Source organism: Nipponia nippon, unplaced genomic scaffold, assembly GCF_047370975.1.
Source record: "Nipponia nippon isolate SJK-2023a ecotype South Korea unplaced genomic scaffold, ASM4737097v1 scaffold_4, whole genome shotgun sequence".
NCBI classification, from domain to species: domain Eukaryota; kingdom Metazoa; phylum Chordata; class Aves; order Pelecaniformes; family Threskiornithidae; genus Nipponia; species Nipponia nippon.
The window spans coordinates 43,699,554-43,718,148 of NW_028262358.1; the positions used below are offsets into that span (position 1 = coordinate 43,699,554).

The window sequence follows — 18,595 nt, forward strand, 5'->3', positions numbered from 1 at the left end:
CTATTTGCAGGAGTCTCTTCCACTTCTTGCACCTCCTAAATCCTTGTCATCCAGGTTTGAGAGCTGGGACTATCTTCTTTGGCACCAAGTCAATGATACGTTTTTTAGCACCAGCAGCCATTCATATTTTACATTAGTGTTCCTCTCTGTTCCTTTCAAGCAATAATCGTAAATATCAGCTTTCATTCCTAGAGCGCCTTTCATCCCAGGGGCTCCCAAAGCACTTTCCAAGCTTAACAAGCTTATTGTAGTGTACTCCTTTAGAAAGGGTGAAACTTGCTTCCTGTTAAAGCCTGATTTGGGGAAGAAACCCCCCGAATTATAATGCCTTCAATACACAAAGGAGCCTTTGCAGCTGTTATTTATGGTACATGTTCCCTTACCAAAAAAGATTGCTTCTTGCTCCTCCATCCCCCTGTCTCCCAGCTTAATCCAGCAGAGCTCAGTTACCTGGGGGAGAAGAGTGCAAGCAATGAGACATGATTGTCTCCTGTGATCTGAGGAAGTGCTTTTTTTCTGGAATCCTATCGCTGCCCTCAACAGTTTCTTCTGGCAAGTCCATTTCCATCCAGTCTATTTTGTCTTTATCGGGGCAAATGTCCTAGGGCAGAGTTGAATGTCCTGTGGCTTTAGCCAGAGAGGTCACCATCCATGGTTGGGCTAGGGTAAGGATCATGTGAGAAACTGTAGTCATCTTCAGGACAAAGTCAGCTGGCCTAATTTATGTCAGATTCCCCTGCAATCAAAGCAAAGCCGGTTGCTTTGCACTTAAATGAAGCACGACCTTTCAAATGGTCCTTTATTTGGCTCATCTGTGGGACCAGCAAGCCCAGATGAGAAGGTTGTTGCTGGTAATTTCAAAACTGAAGAATTTGTTTCCTAATGAATCATATGATTAATTTTAGGGCAGCTTGAATCTGACCAGCGTCAATTTGTTTTCACTGGTTTCAGGAGGACTCAGCATGGTGGGACCTGTCCATCTCATGATGCACAGAGCTTTCTTCCATGCCGACTGTGTGGGAAAATGGTCTCTCCTCTGCTTGGCTGAGAGAGGCCCAGGTGAGGCACATGAACTCCTGTTGCTTCTCCAAGGACAGACCGAGAGCCTGTGGTAGAAGGGGGAACAAAAGCCCTATCTCTGGTTCAGTGCCTCAACTGCACAAACATAATTTATCAATACAGATAGCGTTAGATGAAAGATACATCAAAGCATATTTTTGGCTGCTACTTTCAGAGGTCGTACTAAATCTCCTAGGGGAATGCAAGCAGTGAGATATGATCCAAGTATCAAAATCCCCATCTACTTACTGTCTCTTCTCCTCTCTTGCACTGGTCGGGTTCACAGGGAAGCCCTTTCTTGGGGTTGTTATGTCATCTATTCCCATCAGTAGATTTTGGTTCAGAAATGCATTTTTGTTCTTTTCCAACAAAACACTGCCTCTTTCAACACGATCTGTAAATTGGCAAAGGATCCAAAAAGAATAATGAACCAGAAGTTAGTGTTTACATTGGCCACCTTGTATAAGTGCTGATATTAGCATTTCTGAAAGGATTCATTCATCACTGAAAAAAGCCTTGTACCTGTGACTAAGAGCTTGCTTGGAAGGGCCTGTGTGCCTCCTTTCCTCTATCAACAAAGCTTACAAACGTCAAGAGATGGTTTTGCAATGGATGTTAATGCATACCTATTATTTCAGGATGAGAATAAGCCACTGAAAATATCTCATACCTATTTCTGATGATGTAATGAAAGCAGCAGCAAATTTAAAGAACAATGGCTGTTGAAAACATTTTGCCCTTTCCAGACTATGACCTCTTCTGGGGATGTCAGCAAAATAAGCGTACTTTTATGAAGTACCCTTAAGTCTTCCTTACCTACTGCTGTTTGTCACACTTGTTGCAATTTGCCTTAAATTAGTTGCCTTCACACCGAGGTATGTGATGCTGTTTTGCTTTAAAAAAGAGGTTTGTATGTTCTGCACTGGCCCAGCTGGCATGCCACGAGCCGTGGCTCGGCGGTGGCACAGGTCCTCTGCACGGCCAGCAGCCAGCGTTTGTTCCATCCTCATGCTGCAGGTCGGGGTCTCTCAGCAATGGAGGTCTCATAACAACAGCGTTTGTGTGGAAGACACAAATGTTCAGCCTCTGTGGGACGCCTACATTTTGACTAGGATTCCTTGGGATTCTGTAGGATGAAGATCAAACTCTTTTTCAGGTACGTTATCATGTTATAACCTCTAATATACCATTTTTCTTTTAACCTTTTCACTGCTTCACTTTTAGGCTGGAAGCAGCTGAGGGCTAGGGCTCTTCCTGAGTGCTCACACAGCTCCTGGCACGGTACAGCTTCAGTTCTGGCAGGAGACTTAGGCCACTGCTGCAATCTGAATGCACATTTTAAAAAAAAAAAAAAAGAAGAAACGTCTGGAAGCTAACCTGCTTGCAAGTGCCCCTTTCATGTGAAAGATGATGCTTTGCGAGCACTGTGCTCATAAAGCGGAGGAAAAAAGCAAGTGTGAATGAAATGAGAGACCAAGGACCAGCCTGCTGCTTCCTGTGGGAAGTCCTCTCAGAGGGATGCGAGTCCCTGAGACTTCCCTGGTGGAGTTTCTTCTGAACCCATTAAATTGTCAGGTAGGGAAAGCTGGGCCGATGGCTGATGAGGAACCATGAGGGTCATCCCCCCACCCAGAGGGGTAACACTCTCTGCCTCTCGGGGGCCGTGATTTCAGCATGCAGCTCTGTTGCATGGAGGGAGCAGGAATAATGCTAGCAATCTCTAAAGGGGTGAGCGGGTACGTAAAAGGCCACATGAGGGATTTCATCGTAAGCAGTCGGAGAAGAGATGCCTGCTCTGCAACAGGCAAACACTTCTCTGCACAGAACCAGGATAATTTCCCTTCAATCCAGGGCGGATTGCCAGCAGTCTCAAATGTAATCCTCATGGTATTACTTCCAAAGATGAAACAAAGGTATTATGGGCACTGCCACTGAGGCAGGTAATCTTTAAATATAGCTGCAAATTGCCTGGTTTAATGCTAACAAACCCTAATGGTGAAGAAGACAAGACAGGTAGCAGCACTGATACAGCATAATATAATGTGATGGCTGATATAAATGTGACTCATTCTAGCCAGAGGCTTTAGTATAGGAAGTCAGATAAAAGATATAAAAACAAATCTGAATTTTTGTTCCTTCCTGGTGAAGGTCACTGCCAGGAATAGCATGGGAAATAATTAATGGAGGAAGAAATGTTCCCCTTCAAATTAGAAGTATTGTCTTGCTTCACAGTTTTGTTCTCCTCTTTGGGCTCCCGTAACAAACACCGGCAAACACGCAGGGCCTTTTTCCCTGAAGCCGCTGACGGATATCCCACCCAGTGGGTAGTGAATGCGAGGGACCGGCTGTGCAATGCTCACGGTGTCTGTTAATGGGCGTCCGTCTCGCTGGCAGTCCACCCGCCGGCAACGTGCTGAATGGGCCTGGGAGACTGAATGGGGCTCTGTGCAGCAGCGGCCAATTTTCCCGGTCAACACAGAGGTGCAGTGCCAAGGCTGCGTGTGAGAGCCCGTGCAGCCTGCTGCCGAGGGGGTTTCACCCCCTTCCCTCTGCTCCTGAGCCCTGGGGAGGTGGGTCTTCTTTCCAGCCCAAGCACAGGTCCTGCTCCCTCAGTCCCTACGCATCGCATGGGAGGACATGGATGGCACAGCAACCATTGCACTTGCGGTGGTATGGTCTGTTCTCTGCTCATCCCGTGGAGACCTGGGAGGCTCTGGGCTGCTCGTTTGCTCCCCGTGACCAGCACTGCACTTACTTACACATGTGCGAGGGGAAGCCACGCAGCTGTGCAGTGTGCGTGCAACACTACCCGGGGCAGGAGCGGTCCACGATGCAGCCCATCTGCTGCGCAGGAATGCGATGCTGCAATTTAGTTCTCTTTCCTCAGAGTGCTCTTTGAGTGGGGACAGGTTAGGGGAGAGGAGTGAGTGCCTCTGCTTCATGAAACCACCCTGCAGGCTGGAAGCTGGGCAGCTGCAGGGGGCCGAGGGGCTGCTGCTCCCTGGGGCACTGGTTTGTTTCCTTCCAGGCGGCCGTAGCAGGGAGGAGTGCTGGTGGGAAGCTCTGAGCTTCGTACTCCCGACTAAAATCTGCACGTGACTCTGTCCCTTCTGCCATGAAGGACTGGTCACATTTTCCATTCTTGACTCCATGTGGCTGCTCTGAACATCCCAGGTTATCTGTGCACAGACCAGCTGCCTTTCCCACTGCTTGGCTCTTGACAGCTCACCAGGCCTTCATTGCTGCTCAGTGCCTGCATGCTGGGGTCGTTAAGGCAGTTAGCACAGTGTTAAGACACATTCATTTTCGGAAGGCTTTTCTTCTGGGAGCCCAGGAGGTGAGAGTTCAGATCCTCCCTCCCTCAGCAGGCTCCTGACCCTGCAGTGGACTTTCAGAGGTAGGAGCACTGTAGAAGTCCTGAGTACCCCGGAGCTCCCATATAGCACAGGAAAAAACTATTACGGGAAAGCTGCTAATAGCAGAGGTAAGCTCTTACCCGCATTTTCCACTGGTGTTGCAGACTCTGGAGAATCAGCTTGTTTCGGCCAGGTTCCCAAACTGCTTTTTGGTGTTTATCCAAAACAAGCCTGTGCATTGAGGTTTCCTACCCCAAAATTGTCTAACCAAATGAAAGGAATGAGCTCAGTTGCACAGATGCTCCTCCATCTGGTCCTACAACTAGAGTGGGGCCAGGACACAGCCCCAGCTCAGCTCCCCGCTTCTCCCCCAGAAGGAGCCATTTGAGGACGTTGGAGCTCAGTCCACATCTGACTTTCACAGCTGACCCCTCTCTGTGTAGCAAGTAAAATCCTAATGCAGAAAGCTTTAAGGCAGTTCAGAAACGTGGCCGTGCATAAAGGTTGGGCATTTGGCTGGTAGTGCTCATAATGTTGTTCAGTCTGGAGTATTTGGGGAACAAAGACCAATCCCATAAGGATGATCTGTCACTTGCATGTCTTCATCTTGACTTGAAGTTTGGCCCTTTCATTCTGCTTGCTTTCTCACTTTCCGAGGCATGTGTGGTGTTCTTCCAGCCATGTCCTTATGCTCCTGAGATTTGGGGTCACACGTTCTCTTATCTGGGGTTTTCACAGCTGCTGCTCCTTGAAATGGTTGCAAGGGATGCTGAGCTGGGTAGGATGACCTGTCATTCTCAGGTTTATTTCTTTATAGCTTCTCTATCAAGAAAGACTGTAAGACACGTAATTCAAATACTTCTAGATCACCATAGTCTCGTCAAACTCAAATGTTATGACTCCTTGTGAATGTGGGGTTTGTGAGCTGTTTTACCACAGCTTTTATTCTCTTTTTGGCGAAAAAAGAAGTTATGTAATTCAAGCTTTTCCTTCTTCCTTCTCCGTTTTGCACTCAAATTTACCTTATTTGCAGATAGACTGTGCCTACGGTAGCAGTTGGTGTGGTGCAGTGGGAGCAGATCCATAGAGGTGGCTGTTTGGTGCTGAGGATTTGATATGTCAGGGGATTGACATCAGATTGCCTCCATTCTGGTTCCCAGGGACGGGACGCTCATTAGTGGTTGGAGTGCAGGAGATGCGCTCCTGGAGTCCATCTCCTGGTTTCCTCTCACTCAAAGGGAATCCAGTTAAAAAAATTGCTCTCTGACATAAATGGAAACATGGCAAGTGGGACAAACAGGAGATTTGCCTCATAAACTCACTCCTGATGCAAACAAAAACAGGCACATAGAAAGACCTGTCAAGAGACCAAGGTCAAGAGACCAAGCCCAGAGACATTGCTTTACCCTGAGGTCCTGCGTGGTTCGAATGTGCAGCAAACGGGTCAGTTATTTGGCTAGTGAAACAGCTGTTTGGCTTGGCTGAGCAGCTCTCTCATTCGTTCTTGGATATAGCTACTAATCTAGTCTTCCCTCCTTGTACACTTCCCCAACCTTCCCCTTTTCCAAACCCTCACTAAGCATATACATATATATATATATATATATACATAAATTATATGTATGTGCGTAGGCAGTTGTGTCTGCTGCCGGGATTTCCTCCCAAACAATACCTGTTGTGCTGGCCACAGCGGTTCTCTTGGTTCCCATGCTCAGAGCAGTTTGAGTTTCCTGCTGGCTCAGCAGCAAGACTTTCAGGGCTTTTTATACTTATTCTTCTTCGGGAGCCAAGCGGAGGAGCGCAGTTTGCCTGTGAATAGCAAGCTGGCTGGGCAGGCGGCAGGAAGCTTGCATACTAAACCGTGTGAACTTTGAGGAGGGGAGGAAGGGGGCCAGGCTGGGCTTCGCGAGGCATTTGCTGCAGCCCTCTGCCTTACAAACTCATCGTCTTGGCATAGGGATGCTCCCCGCCAAAGGAACAGAAATATCTGTAAAATGCGAGTGGAAAGAAGCGAGAGAGCTGAAAATGGAATTGTAGCGGAAACACGGAGAGGGATTGGAGAGTGAAGAGTGAGGAGGCTTGGGTTTTAATTATTCACGTGAAAACTTGTGCATGGGTTCCCTGCACGGAGCGATGCCACAGCACCTCGTGCTGCATTGCTGGGCTTGTGGGCCCGCTCACTCACCCGCTCGCTGCCCCAGCAATGGCTGCACCATCTTCTCTGAGTAGGGGAAGCTTTTCTGTATTGCCCAGGGAAAATCAAAAGCACAGAAATGAAAACACACTTCTCTCTTCCCCCCTGCACTCCCCACCTCTACTCCTTTCTGTTGCTGTCAGCAAAAATTAATAAATAAGCAGGTTCCCATTCGCAAGGACCAGGCATCGTGGTGTGGCTATGAAAGAGGGGTTTGATGAGCCGCACTGTGAAAGGCCATTGCATGCTTGTTGGCCACAGGCGAAGCCATCCCTGGAACAGGGAGAGAGGTGTTTCAGCAGGTGCCGTGGCTCCACGGCAGGTGCAAGCGTGCTGGGAGTATCCTTGGAAAAAGGCGGGAGGTGAGAGGAAGGAAGGAAGGACGGGCTGAGCCCGTCTGCCCGCAGACCAGCTACCTGCCTCCTGCTCATGTCTGCACAAACTAGTGAGGAAGAGGCTTTGCCATGCTTTGAAAATGAGGTGGCAGAGGATCGTGTATGCCACGCAGATGCTTCCCGAGCAAGACTGGCCCAATGCGGGCATGGTGCCGTGGCGGGTCCTGGTGGGATGGCCCCGTGCAGGGAGAGCTGCCGCACTGGCCTGGCAGGCGCTGCCGGAGGGGTGGCGGGGGCTGCGGGGCAAGCACGAGCACAGTGCGTGTGTGTAGGATCTATTTTTAGGGTGATGGCATGATGGAGAGAGCCAGCAGGGGGTGGAAATGCTCAGCAGAGTGACAGACTGGGAGATGGGGTGAGGCTCAGCTCGGTTAGTCGTGCTGTAGCATCATTGCGAAGTGATGCGACCTTCCTGGCCTAATCCGAAATAACAACAACCCACAGCTTTCCCTCTGTTTGGCAGCAGCCTTGTCCGAGGGTTTTCTAAGGTGCCCATTACTCCAGGCTCTAAATAATCCCCAAATACACAGTAAATCCGGGAAGCCGGGGCCCTTGCTCCCCTGCCCAGCTCAGTGGCACTCTGTGTATAGCTCCCAACCGAGTGCCGAGCAAGATGACGTGTCCGCTTGGCGCCTGCATCCTCCTGGTGTCCCCCCAGGGCAAGTACCCTTGCCCAGAGGTCCCTGAGCGCTGGGGAGATGGGGAGATACGGCTCCACGTCCCAGAGTGGGCTTGTGGGGAGCCAGTGGAGGTCCTGGGGAGAGCCAGCCACCGAGCTCGTCCAGATCCCAAACAGTCTCTGCCTAGGCAGCTGGTGGCAGAGCACAGGCACCTCCACAGGTAACCAGTGCCTTCACCACGGTCGTCTTAGAAAGTATAAAAGCATCCCAAATTTGGGGAATTTACTGTCACGTTTCTGCATTTTCTGTTCATTTCCACTCCTGGCTCAGCAGAAGCTCAGTTTAAATTACATGTAATTGATGTCTTTGGAGTCTCTGTCTGTTTTTAAAGCTATCCAACATTTCTTATAAGACCAAATGTTTAATTGCCTGTAAACCCCTGAAAACTTTAACCATTTACCACTTAGCTGTTTTTTTCTGTGCTGGGTATCTGTCTCAGGCTGAATGCATCTGGGAAACTTCAGCAAAAAAATGTTTTTGCTTGCTTACAAGAAAGAGACGAGAGAAGCAATTTTTTTTCTTCATATTCAAACATGTTCTTAAAGTGATCTGTTGAGAAACTCTAGCACTTTCTGCCTTTGGAGGAGAGGCTTGAAATTTGGCAGATATCAGGAATGTGCCTTTGGTTGTTCTTCATGGGGGAAAAAAAGATTTGAACTAAGAAACCTTAAGAAAAAAAAAAAGCCTCAGATCTCAGACACTCAACAGAAACTTCTTAAGAGTTAGAAGCTGAATTCTCTGAAGGCACTTGCTCAGTGGAGACTTGTTCAAGTCTGGCGGCTAAATCACAGATGAGAGTGCGGCAGGCACACCGCAGTCTCCTGCTGCAGGTGCAGAGCAGCAGCTCTTTGAAATTGTTTTTCTGTGCTGACAGGGTCGCTGCGGTGCTGGGGACCAGAGCCCGGAGATGCTCTCGGATGTGCTCCTTTGCTGATACTTAGGTGAACACGCGGGAAGGCTGATGTTGACTAGGGCTAGGAGCTGGCTGAGGGAGGGAGGGAGGGAGCACTACTGCAGTGCAAAGGCTGAGGACCCCCGCCTGAGAGGGGGACTGTTGTCAGATGTGGAGCTGGACGTGGGAGCAGCACCAAGGCAGAAGACAGGCTGGAAGGACCAGGAGGAGCAGGAGGAGTCAGGTTTGGGAGTATCTCTCCCCATCAGATCATACCTCCTGCAGAACCTGGGATACAGCAGACCCAGGGATTTCTGCTGCGCAGTAGTTGACTGTTACCAAATATTTGGGGAAGACGTTGGCACAGGCTGTGACTCATTCCTGCCTACTCCCTCAGCAGAGGTTGATGGGCTATTAGTATTCCCAGTTATTCTGCTTTTCAAGTGCGATGGAATTAACATCTAAGAATAAGAGCCAGTCCTGCGGGTGAGCCATGCTGTGGCTGGTGTGATGTCCCATGATGGAATTCCTGCACTTTGCCATCTGCAAATCAAGGAAATGACACAAATCCAATGTAGATTGAAAGTATGGGAAGTCTGTAGGGTCAAGCACTCAGTGGTTAGAAAGGCTTGATTTAACACTGCCCTTACCATCTGTGTGCAGCTCCCACCTGCACAGGCATCGTGATAGCGTTGCTTTTAGCTGCAGGATCAAATGCATATGTAAATATTCCTTTTTCCCACAACAACTCTACCTCTTTTAATGTCCAGCGTGGACGGTTCTCGGCAGGTGAGTGGAGGCTGTGTGGGGAAGGGTCCTTGTCCTGCCTCATTGCAGCTGCGCAGGACGAGAGGATCCCCGCTCCACCTTCGTGCCACAGCAGACTCCAGCCCTCGGCGATGGTGACAGCAGCCAGCATCTGCATCCCTGGCCTGCAGCAAGACCAAAACAGATGGAGCCCTCAGATAAATTATCTGCCAAACTCAAACAAGCCCCCATCGGGCACATGTGGAGTGAAATTTTCTATAACTTGTAACTTGACCACAGGTGGGAAAACTTAGGGCCCTTGCAAAGGCACATCCCCCTTCCCTGGCTGGGTAGCCTCTGAAGACAGAGACGCTTAATCTCTCGATTTGAACAGAGCAAGCTAACATAGATCTTGCTAATCTTATTCTAGGAGACAGTTAAATTATTTTAGCTAAAAATTACCAAAAGAGTCTGCCTGAGGCAGACATCCAGCATGGAGTATTTGAGCTCAAGCAGCTGAGCTTTAGCAAAGCTGTGCGTAGCGAAAGCAGTTATTAATGGGACGTGTTAAGCAACTTTTACTCCAGACAGCGCTCACAGGGGGCAATGAGAAACTTTGGCTCTGTGGATGGCCCCCGCAGAAAAGACGTATGTGTATGCGTGAAATTCTGCCGCTATGCATTCGGTTAGCGAATCACTCCAGGCGAATGCTGACCTGCATTTGTAATACGGCATTTGCAGGCTCCAGGGGTGGACTTGCTGTTTTGCAGACTTACCGGTTACTTCATGGTTTGCTGTTGAATCAAATGCTGAGGAGAAATGGCATTTTAGTGACGGTAAAGCGTGAAGAGAAGCACGCTGGATTTCTCTTTCCCTGCGGATGGAGGCGCAGCGGGGTGGGGATGCTGGCCCCAACCCTGCTGGTGCATGGCACACATGGCATGTGTGGCGGGTTGCTTTGTGGGAAGGTCTCAACATCTCGGCTATGAGCGGTCCTGGGGACTCCTTCCTGCTCTCCTGACAACCTCCACACCGATGGAGATTTTGGTAGGGGGTTGAGAGGGCTGTGAAGGTTAGTGGCAGGGGGCTAGCAGCTCTTACTGCCAATCTGCATTTTCCTTTTCTGCAGGAAGAGGTATTTTCCTTTCTTGTTACGCTTCATCTAGAGCTGTGTAAACAGCACTCTCTCCTTGATGTTGACACCTTCAAATGATTTTATCTCCCTCTTAGGGATTTATTTACCCAAACTGTACTATTTAGTTATTTAATCTTCCCTTTAGTTATTTGATTGTTGTTCATTACTGAATCCTTTCCAATATGCCAGCATCTCTTTGGCACATGAGTGCCTGCCGTTGCTTTCTCTGTTTAGAGGACGGCTCAGACCCAGCAGCACACTGCAGAGAGAAGCCATCTTCCTTCTGCTCTATTATACGGTGCTCTTCACCTCTCTGCAGGCCCTCCTGTTTTATAAATCAGCATCTAGTTTGCTACTCACTCTTCTCTCTATCTTAGGCCCTTTTCAACAGCTGCTACAGATTATTTTCCCAAATATGTTTCCTTGCATTGCCCATGTCCCAGGCAGGAGCTGTTAGATGCTGTTTTCCTTCCCACTCCCCCATCTCAGAAACATTGTTTTGTGAGCTTGAAATCATAACAAGAAACCGAAGCTTGCACACTCTTCTCTTCCTCATTACTAAATCCTAAATGATCCTTTAAAAAAAAAAAAAAAGAAATGCTTTACAGGTTCATAATTCCCCAGCCTGGGAAACAATTCCTTCCCATTCACAGCCGCTCTGTGCGCTCCCTGGGGACTGGGCAGGCTGACAGGGGCAGTTTGGTTACATGGAAAGGAAGGGGCATTGGTGAGCAAGGCTCTTCTGGAGAAGGATGGGCCAGAGCTGTTTCAGTCCGGCCCTTGGTTATTCTGGGCACTAATGCATTCTGCCGAAACTCGGGCAGAGGTTTTAAGAGCTGATTGTTTGGACAGGTAAAAGCTTTGGAATGATATATGCACTTTGTATGTGCAGGCGATGCTTCATTTTTATATTCAAAGTGCATTAGGACATGAAAGGAGCCAATTTCAACCTAGTCTGCAAATGACACTCAAGCCCAGCCTATGAAACACGCACTACCTGAGGAGCATTTACTAGGATGTCTATGCAGATTTCATTTTTCTTAAGAAACCTTTTTGACTATTTCTTCCCTGCAGGCATTAGAGGTGGAAGCAAGATAGGTTTTGGACCTAACCTCACAGTCAGGGAAAGGAGAGAGGCAAAGGGCTTTGTCCGGGTAGCTCCCCACTACCATTGCATTACATCGAGAGTGAACTGGAAGCTTCTCCAAAGCTGTGGGAGCCAAATGTCCCACCCTGTTTGCCTGTGGCTGACAGGTTAATTTTTCTCCTTTTGAGGTCTGAACCCTTCAAAGTTCTGTTTTGTATGAGTAAATAAAAACTAGCTACAGCTTACGGAGAGACCTGGAAACCATTTGGTGCAGAAAGATCACAGGACTCTGAGAATGAATGCAGACTTCTTTTTAACTGAAAATAATATATACATTTAAAAAGCAGAACATGCAAATGCGTTCATAATGGCCGCTATCAGGAGCTGCTGGCAGTTTCTCTGAGCAGACAAGGCCTTGTCTTGGAGATTTCTGCTACCCCTCAGGCTTCTGTCCATTTCTATGTTGTTACTTGCAGTGTTTAAGGCCCATTAAGTTTAAGTGCATAAATTTTCTTTGGCTATTCAACCCCAGCCACTTTTGGGAAGGAATTGGCCGGAATCCCTGAACCTAAAATAATCAAATATCTCTCTTTCCATTAAAAAGGCTGCCATTTATCTGACAATCAGTGCAAAATGGAATAGGTAGCTCAGTACAAGCATCCTCCGAGAAACCTGTTGTTGCAAAACTAGGCAAGTGGCTTGCACGTAAGCAGATAAGGTACCTTTACCAATACACAGGTTGTTGCACGGCACGTCAGTATAGTTGGTTTCATAACACGTGTTACTTTTATTATCAGCCTCTTGGTTTCTACCACTCTCTTTAGAAATATTCCAGCCACAACTTGTAACCTTTACAGGCTCATCTAAGGAGCACGGCCTTTCAGACACTCCTTTCGCGAGTATTTGTTGTGCTCCAGGAGAGGATGAATTTGCTTCAGGATTGTTCTGGGCATGAGAAATAAAAATCAAAATGGAGATGGTGGCCAGCACAAAGAACCAACCAAAGTAATTTTAATGAATTTCTTTCCATACCTGCCAATCCACCCTCCCCTGCAGGAAAAACAACTCTCAGATGAATAAAGCATATGGCACAGAAGATGTAGCGCCGATGCCAAGTTTGTCTTTGCCTTAGCAGAACTCGCTGCAAAATGCTGAATCTGCAGATCTTCTTCTCGAACATGCTCTTTGAGAGAAAGGGGAAGGCATATTCCCACCGCCGTTGTAGCTGGGCTTGCACGCTCCCACTGGTTAAATCCTCAATGGGCAGGACATTATTGTGGCTGCAGCGCTGGGCAGACACTCAGTGCTACATTCAAACTAGCTGCCGTGGATAGCAGTGCATGTGGCAGCAGCAAAGAAAACCCATCAATGAGGTGGGCTAAATATTTGAGAAGGATCTGAAGCCCACACTGACCTGCCTTCTGCATCCATGGGGGATAACTAGCTGTGACGACTGCCGTTTCGGCAAGCAGGCATGCCTGCTGCCGTGTGGTTAGACACCCTGTTCCTGGCCATGGTTTGTTATCCAGTTGGTGATTGTGTTGCTGGGAATATTTGAGGACGCCACCGTATTTGAGCTGTCCAGAAGTGAGGCATTCAGTATAAGTCCCTCCATCACAACTTGCTCTACAATGAGTGGAGAGACAGCTGCCCCCACAGATTATTTATCCTAAAATAGGTGCGGAGTGCTGTGAGAGGGTGTCTCTCTCTCTCCATATGCTCAGAGAAAACTCTCAATGCCAGCTCAGCCTGTGGCCAGCCATTACAGTCTGCTCCCAGCTCAGCCCCATCAAGTGATGCTCTGGGAGGACACGTTGCTGGTGGGTCCTGATGTGCCACAGGTAAATAGGACCTCACCACCAACCTGCTCAGCTCTCTTCTGAAGGATGTAGGATGCTGGAGGAACTCTAATTTAAGTGCCTCTCAGCTGTACGCCTCTCCACAGTTGGGTGACAGCTGAAGAGGAGCTTTGAATGTCTGAATTAAGAAGTTGGTCATCTAAAGCCTTTATTGGACCTATCTCTGCAGGGACTGAAGCTGAGCAGACTTCTATAAAAGGAAAAAATCCCCTGCTGAGTTACTATAATCTTCCAGACAACTATTGAAACGTTGTGTTGTGTACTCTTAGAGACGTGTTTCTTCCGTAGGCGCTCTCAGACCTGAGAGGTGAGGCCATCTTTTTACCTGGGCACGTGCCATGGGGATACGCCATGGGTTGGGTGAGGGGTGCTGCTCTCCCAGGACCCTTTGCAGCACTTTGGCTTGGAGGTGTTTCGTAAGGCGGGAGGTGCAGTCCCCACCTTTGGACCCACGTGTCAGGAAAGCCTCCCACTGCGGGTAAGCGGTGCCTCTCTTTCCAGAAAGTAGAAGATACCCGACAGGGTGATGAAATTAATGGGCCGAGGAGGTCCTTTGTTTAAATGAATGCTGGGAGAGGCGGCGGGAGGCTTGATTTTTCACATGGTTAATGTTCCCAATCCTCTTTTTAGTCCTGTCATGGCAACCTGTGTACTTTGCAGTTCGAAGTCACATGAATCTCTGCTCAGCAGAAATGTAAATGTTTTGCTAAAACTGTTCTTAACAAGTTTGATTCGTTTAATCAGTTTGATGAACTGCAGAGCTTTATGGTCTTTAATTGGGAAAGATTTACTATAAATTACCACTTTTTGTAATTTTGTGAAGAGCGTGGCGGTGCGCAGGATCTTGCTGCCTTGGCGGTGGCCTGGGAGGTGCCTGTCTCTGGCACCCAGCTGTTCCCCTGCAGCTTCACAAATTTCAGAGCCCTGGAGACCTTTGGGTGCTGAGCCTACCCGCAAGGCCAGGCAGATGCTGGGCGAGGGGCAGGATGGACGTGCAGCTGGAAGCGTCTCAATAGACCCTGTTTCTTTTCTCTTGCGTTTGCATCTCCTAGATGATTAATCTCCCCTTCCAGTAAAAATGCAGCATGCCTCTTCTTCTGACAAGTCCCACAAGAAAGGAAGCACGGTCATCCACAACAGCCCTCTCCTCGTTTTGGTTCATAACCAGGCTCAGCCTGCGCTGGGTTTTCAAAGCCTGGCTGAACAAAATCCCCAGGTTTTACCAGTAGAAAGAGAAAAAAAGGGTTGATCAGAAAATCTCAGCTTGGGTACACGTCACAACTGGTCTTTCCTCTCTTCCATTTAACGTAGCAGACTGACAGGCTGTAAAATACATCCAGCTGGAAAGAAGATAATTTTGTTTTACTCTGCCCAGCCTCATTTTTCAGAGCTGAATGTCCAGTCGTATACCTGTGTGAAACGTCCAAGGCCCTGGAGGCTTAATGCAGCAATATTATTTTTTTTAATAGGCAATTTATTGTCCACATTACATTTTTCTGTGCCTTTTGGTCAATATCCCAGACTAGAGAAACCAAGGAGAGATTGAAAACAAATGAGCTCTCCCCTTGAATTTAGAGTCTGCCCAAAGCACCGGAGCAACCAGATCGTCGACACAGTCTCTGCACCAGCAGGTTCACTCTTTGCTCGGTGAGCACCGTTCTCCCGTCGCGCTGCCGTGCTGCAGGGCTGCTGCTCAGCGAGCCTCGGGGGTCTTGTCATCAAAATGCATGGGCATGGTTTCACAGCTCTCTTCATGGTTTTGCAGCTCTCTTCAGACAGCTTTGCACTTTTACTCCTGCCTGACTTTGAAGTGGAACGGCACATGAGAAAACGGTGTATTTCATAAGAAAGGAATGTTTTTCATTCTTTCCTAGTACTTCCATGGTCCTCCTGCATGTGCGGCTCCCACGGCCAGTGTGATGCAGGAGGAGACATTTCTAACAGCAAACAACCCGGTTCCTCTTTCACCTTTGACATTGCTACACAATACAAAAACCTCTCGGCCGTTCACCAGAAGTTAGTATTTGATGCTTTTTTTGCTTTTTTCTTTTTTTTGCACAGACTAAATATTGACACGTCATATCCTGTGCAAGCAGTTGTTTTAATGGATGTGCTGCCAACAAAGACACTTGGCTTTAAGTGGCTGATCCTTTGCGACCGTAACAGCTTTCAGAATGAAAGGTTTTTGTCTTCGTAAGGCCAAAATGTTCTTTAGCCAGCTTTGGCTTTTGAAATGTTTGAAATGAACCAAAAATGTTTTTGGACTGGATGCAAAGTGTTGTGTAAATTCTGTAATACCAAGGTGGAAAATCTGTCCTTTCCTTATTAATAGACTATATATCAAAACGGGGGCGGTTAAAGCCTAAACGGTTTTATACACTATGAATTCATCAGAGTTTTACGTCCCTAGCAAGGGAAGTATTTAAAAACAGGAGAAATGCATAAAAATAAATTAAATATGAAACTAAAGAAATATTTGTGTGTGTTTGGTGGGTTTTTTAAACTAGACTTAGCTTTTCTTTTCAACTCCTCTCCTCTGAAGTTGCTTGCACTTCAGGGCTGTGCAGCCTGATCCCTGGGGGGCTCTGGCAGGAGCAGGCAGGGACACGGGAGCCCCGAATGACTCGTCACAAAGGCAGGGATTCAGCGCTGTCCTTCAAAATGACTTCCGTTCATGCTGCAGCCGCCGCGGCCCGTGTTTGAGGCTGAGGAGGCCACAGCTTACTGATGCGGTCAGAGGAAACAGTGAAAAGCTCCATCGGTGTTCAGGATGCAGCATGGCTCGGGCGGCTTGGAAGAAGAAAGTCTTATCACCGGTTACTGGATCCAAGGAAAAAGCAGCTATGTGTTGCTGATTAGCCCCTGGGAGAAGTAGCAGATGACTGACAACTTTTAAATTGCTCTTTCATCGTGCCGTGTGAACTGCACATGGGGACTGGAGCTGCACCAGAGGCTGTTGCATCACAGATCCTGCTTTCAGCAGAGCTCTGCAGAAAAAAAAAAAAGAAAGTAAATGGTGTTATTTTCAGCCTGAACAGTGAGCAAGTTCTCAGTATCTAAATGAGAGCCCTTGAAGTAAGCTCCAGGTGTTGCAGGAAGTGGTGGAGGTGACTCAGTAAATGTCACACTTCCCTCCAAGTCAGTTCTGAAATGGTGTCCAAAAATAACATTTCATGGGCATCTGGCTGTTTGAGACGGTCCTGCTTTTTTATGAAACTGAAAACTAGTGCTACCTGGCGCCTTCCCGATTTTACACCACCTTTCTTGTCACAAGTCTTTGCCTTTATCTTGCCGTCTTTGTTCTTCCCTATAAAGCCAAAGATATGACAAGTTAAGTCCTGTAGGTCTCTAAAAACAAGCATTAACCCCTTTCATTCTTGTTCCATTGCTTTGATGCATTTTCTTAAATATTTATGCCCCTTGACTGACCGATATTTCCTCCGCTGTTTTAGTCCAACATATTTTTCTTTACAACTGCCCTATTCAAGCATTGATGGGGGCGACTAAACAGCTGCCGGGTTCAATGGAAAAGAAAAACATTTTGTGGCTAACAATGTGGACTTTTACATGCCTGTGTGTGTTTTATGTAGGCAGTGGGAGAGAGCAACTGAACCCCACAGCCTCCAAGCTCACCCCAGCCCACCACCTCAGCGGTAAACAAGTGGCTGGTTACTGTCACGCCGGGCTCTGGTCTTTACGGCTCTCCATGTGCCCGTAGGCGTGCTGGTGGCGAGAGGCTTCACGCTCAGCCTGCGGCTTGGTGATGTGGGAACTCGAGCAGCATTGCCAATGCGGGATCTTGTTAATCCGTGGCCCGAGAGCTGACCGCTTCCCTGGGGGAAAGGGGAAACGTCTTACCCCACAGCTGAGGGGGTCAGCAGGGGTAGGAAAGTCCGGCTCCTTGCTGGTTACACTGGAGACTAAGAAGTCCCAGGAAGAAAGGGACTTTCTTAGTTGGAGGTTGGAGTACAAAGAAGTCCTAAAGGTTGTGTTAGGGTAGAAGAGAAAGTGTGGGCACGTCATCCCAAATCCTCGCTCCCTGAATGCAGACTCAGGAAACTGGGTGACACATGGATGGGGCCGCAGCCAGAGAAGCATCAGCTATTCGTGCGTGGGGATTGCAGGCTGTGGGTGCCAGGCAGGCAGAGGCATCAGGATCTTTGCTATTCTTCATGGACAAATCTGATAAACTTCTGTAACTGCTGTCTAGTTTAGATTTTGTAAACTAGCACTTCTGTTTTTATCTGAGCATCATCTGAGAGTGACTTTAAGGTAGTTGTCTAACCGCAGGGTGTCCGCTCCTGCAGCTACAGCAATGCTTTAGACCAGGTGCTGGTACCTCCTTAAAGTTAACCCTAATGCACTGTTCCAAGGAGGGATTTCAACCCCAAACCACCCCAGCCCCAAAGGAGTTGTCTTGCAGCAGTGGGTTAGGTGCTGGGTCCTGGGGATGGCCTTGGCCACGCTGTTAGCTGCCCTGGCTGGTGGAGACGGACAATGTTCCTGGAGGCTTGCTGTGGCTGCTGTGCCGGGGGAGAGCTCTGCGGAGGTGCAGCGGGGTGGGCAGGCTGCTTGCCGACACCCCAGCCTGCCTGGGTGGCACGCAGCAAACTGCATCTCATGCCAGCAGTGAAATCACCCAGGAACCCCTTACCTTAGCATGAACCGTCACCTCCCGCTTTCACAATGACGAGGTTTTATATCCTTCTTACAGCAGCTCTTTTCTGGAGCTGCTCGGGCTGCAGGCCAGCCCACCCAACCACCTTCTCCTGATGGAGGCTGGGGCTGAGCTGGACGCCTCTGCTGCACCGCCTCCACCCCCATGGCCAGGCCTTCGCACAGCTGTGGGGCGAGCGCTCGGGTTTGAGGAGCACCTCCCCGCTCCGTTGCCGCAGCCTTCGGTTGCACAGTGTGGGCTGGGCATGGAGATGGGGATGGGATGGCAGGGAGAACCCTGCCCTGTCCTGCGGGATCCCAGTGTGGACAGACGGGGACCATCCCTCTGTGTCCATCCTCCTCTGCAGCACTGGCAAGCACGTTGTCCTAAATACATGTTCCCTCTCCTTCCCCTTCTCAGCCAGTGCCGTCTGTGCTTGTGCCATGTGTCAGGGTGTCTGGATCCAGCTGGGCTGCTCGTACAAGTCAGTACCTGGTGAGCAGTGGTGCTGGGGCTCGTCCACTTCTGTGCCCA

The 18,595-nt window shown here is 48.7% G+C and overlaps 1 long non-coding RNA gene across 1 annotated transcript in view; it reads left to right on the forward strand.

Moving 5' to 3' along the window:
* The window catches only part of LOC148053274 (uncharacterized), a 37,606-nt gene extending 21,633 nt beyond the window's left edge, over positions 1 to 15,973 (forward strand). The window contains exons 5-7 of the long non-coding RNA XR_015709000.1: positions 952 to 1,934; positions 2,077 to 2,634; positions 12,602 to 15,973. This is a non-coding gene — a long non-coding RNA (uncharacterized LOC148053274). The remainder of the gene's footprint in view (positions 1 to 951; positions 1,935 to 2,076; positions 2,635 to 12,601) is intronic.
* Positions 15,974 to 18,595: the final 2,622 nt, after the last annotated feature.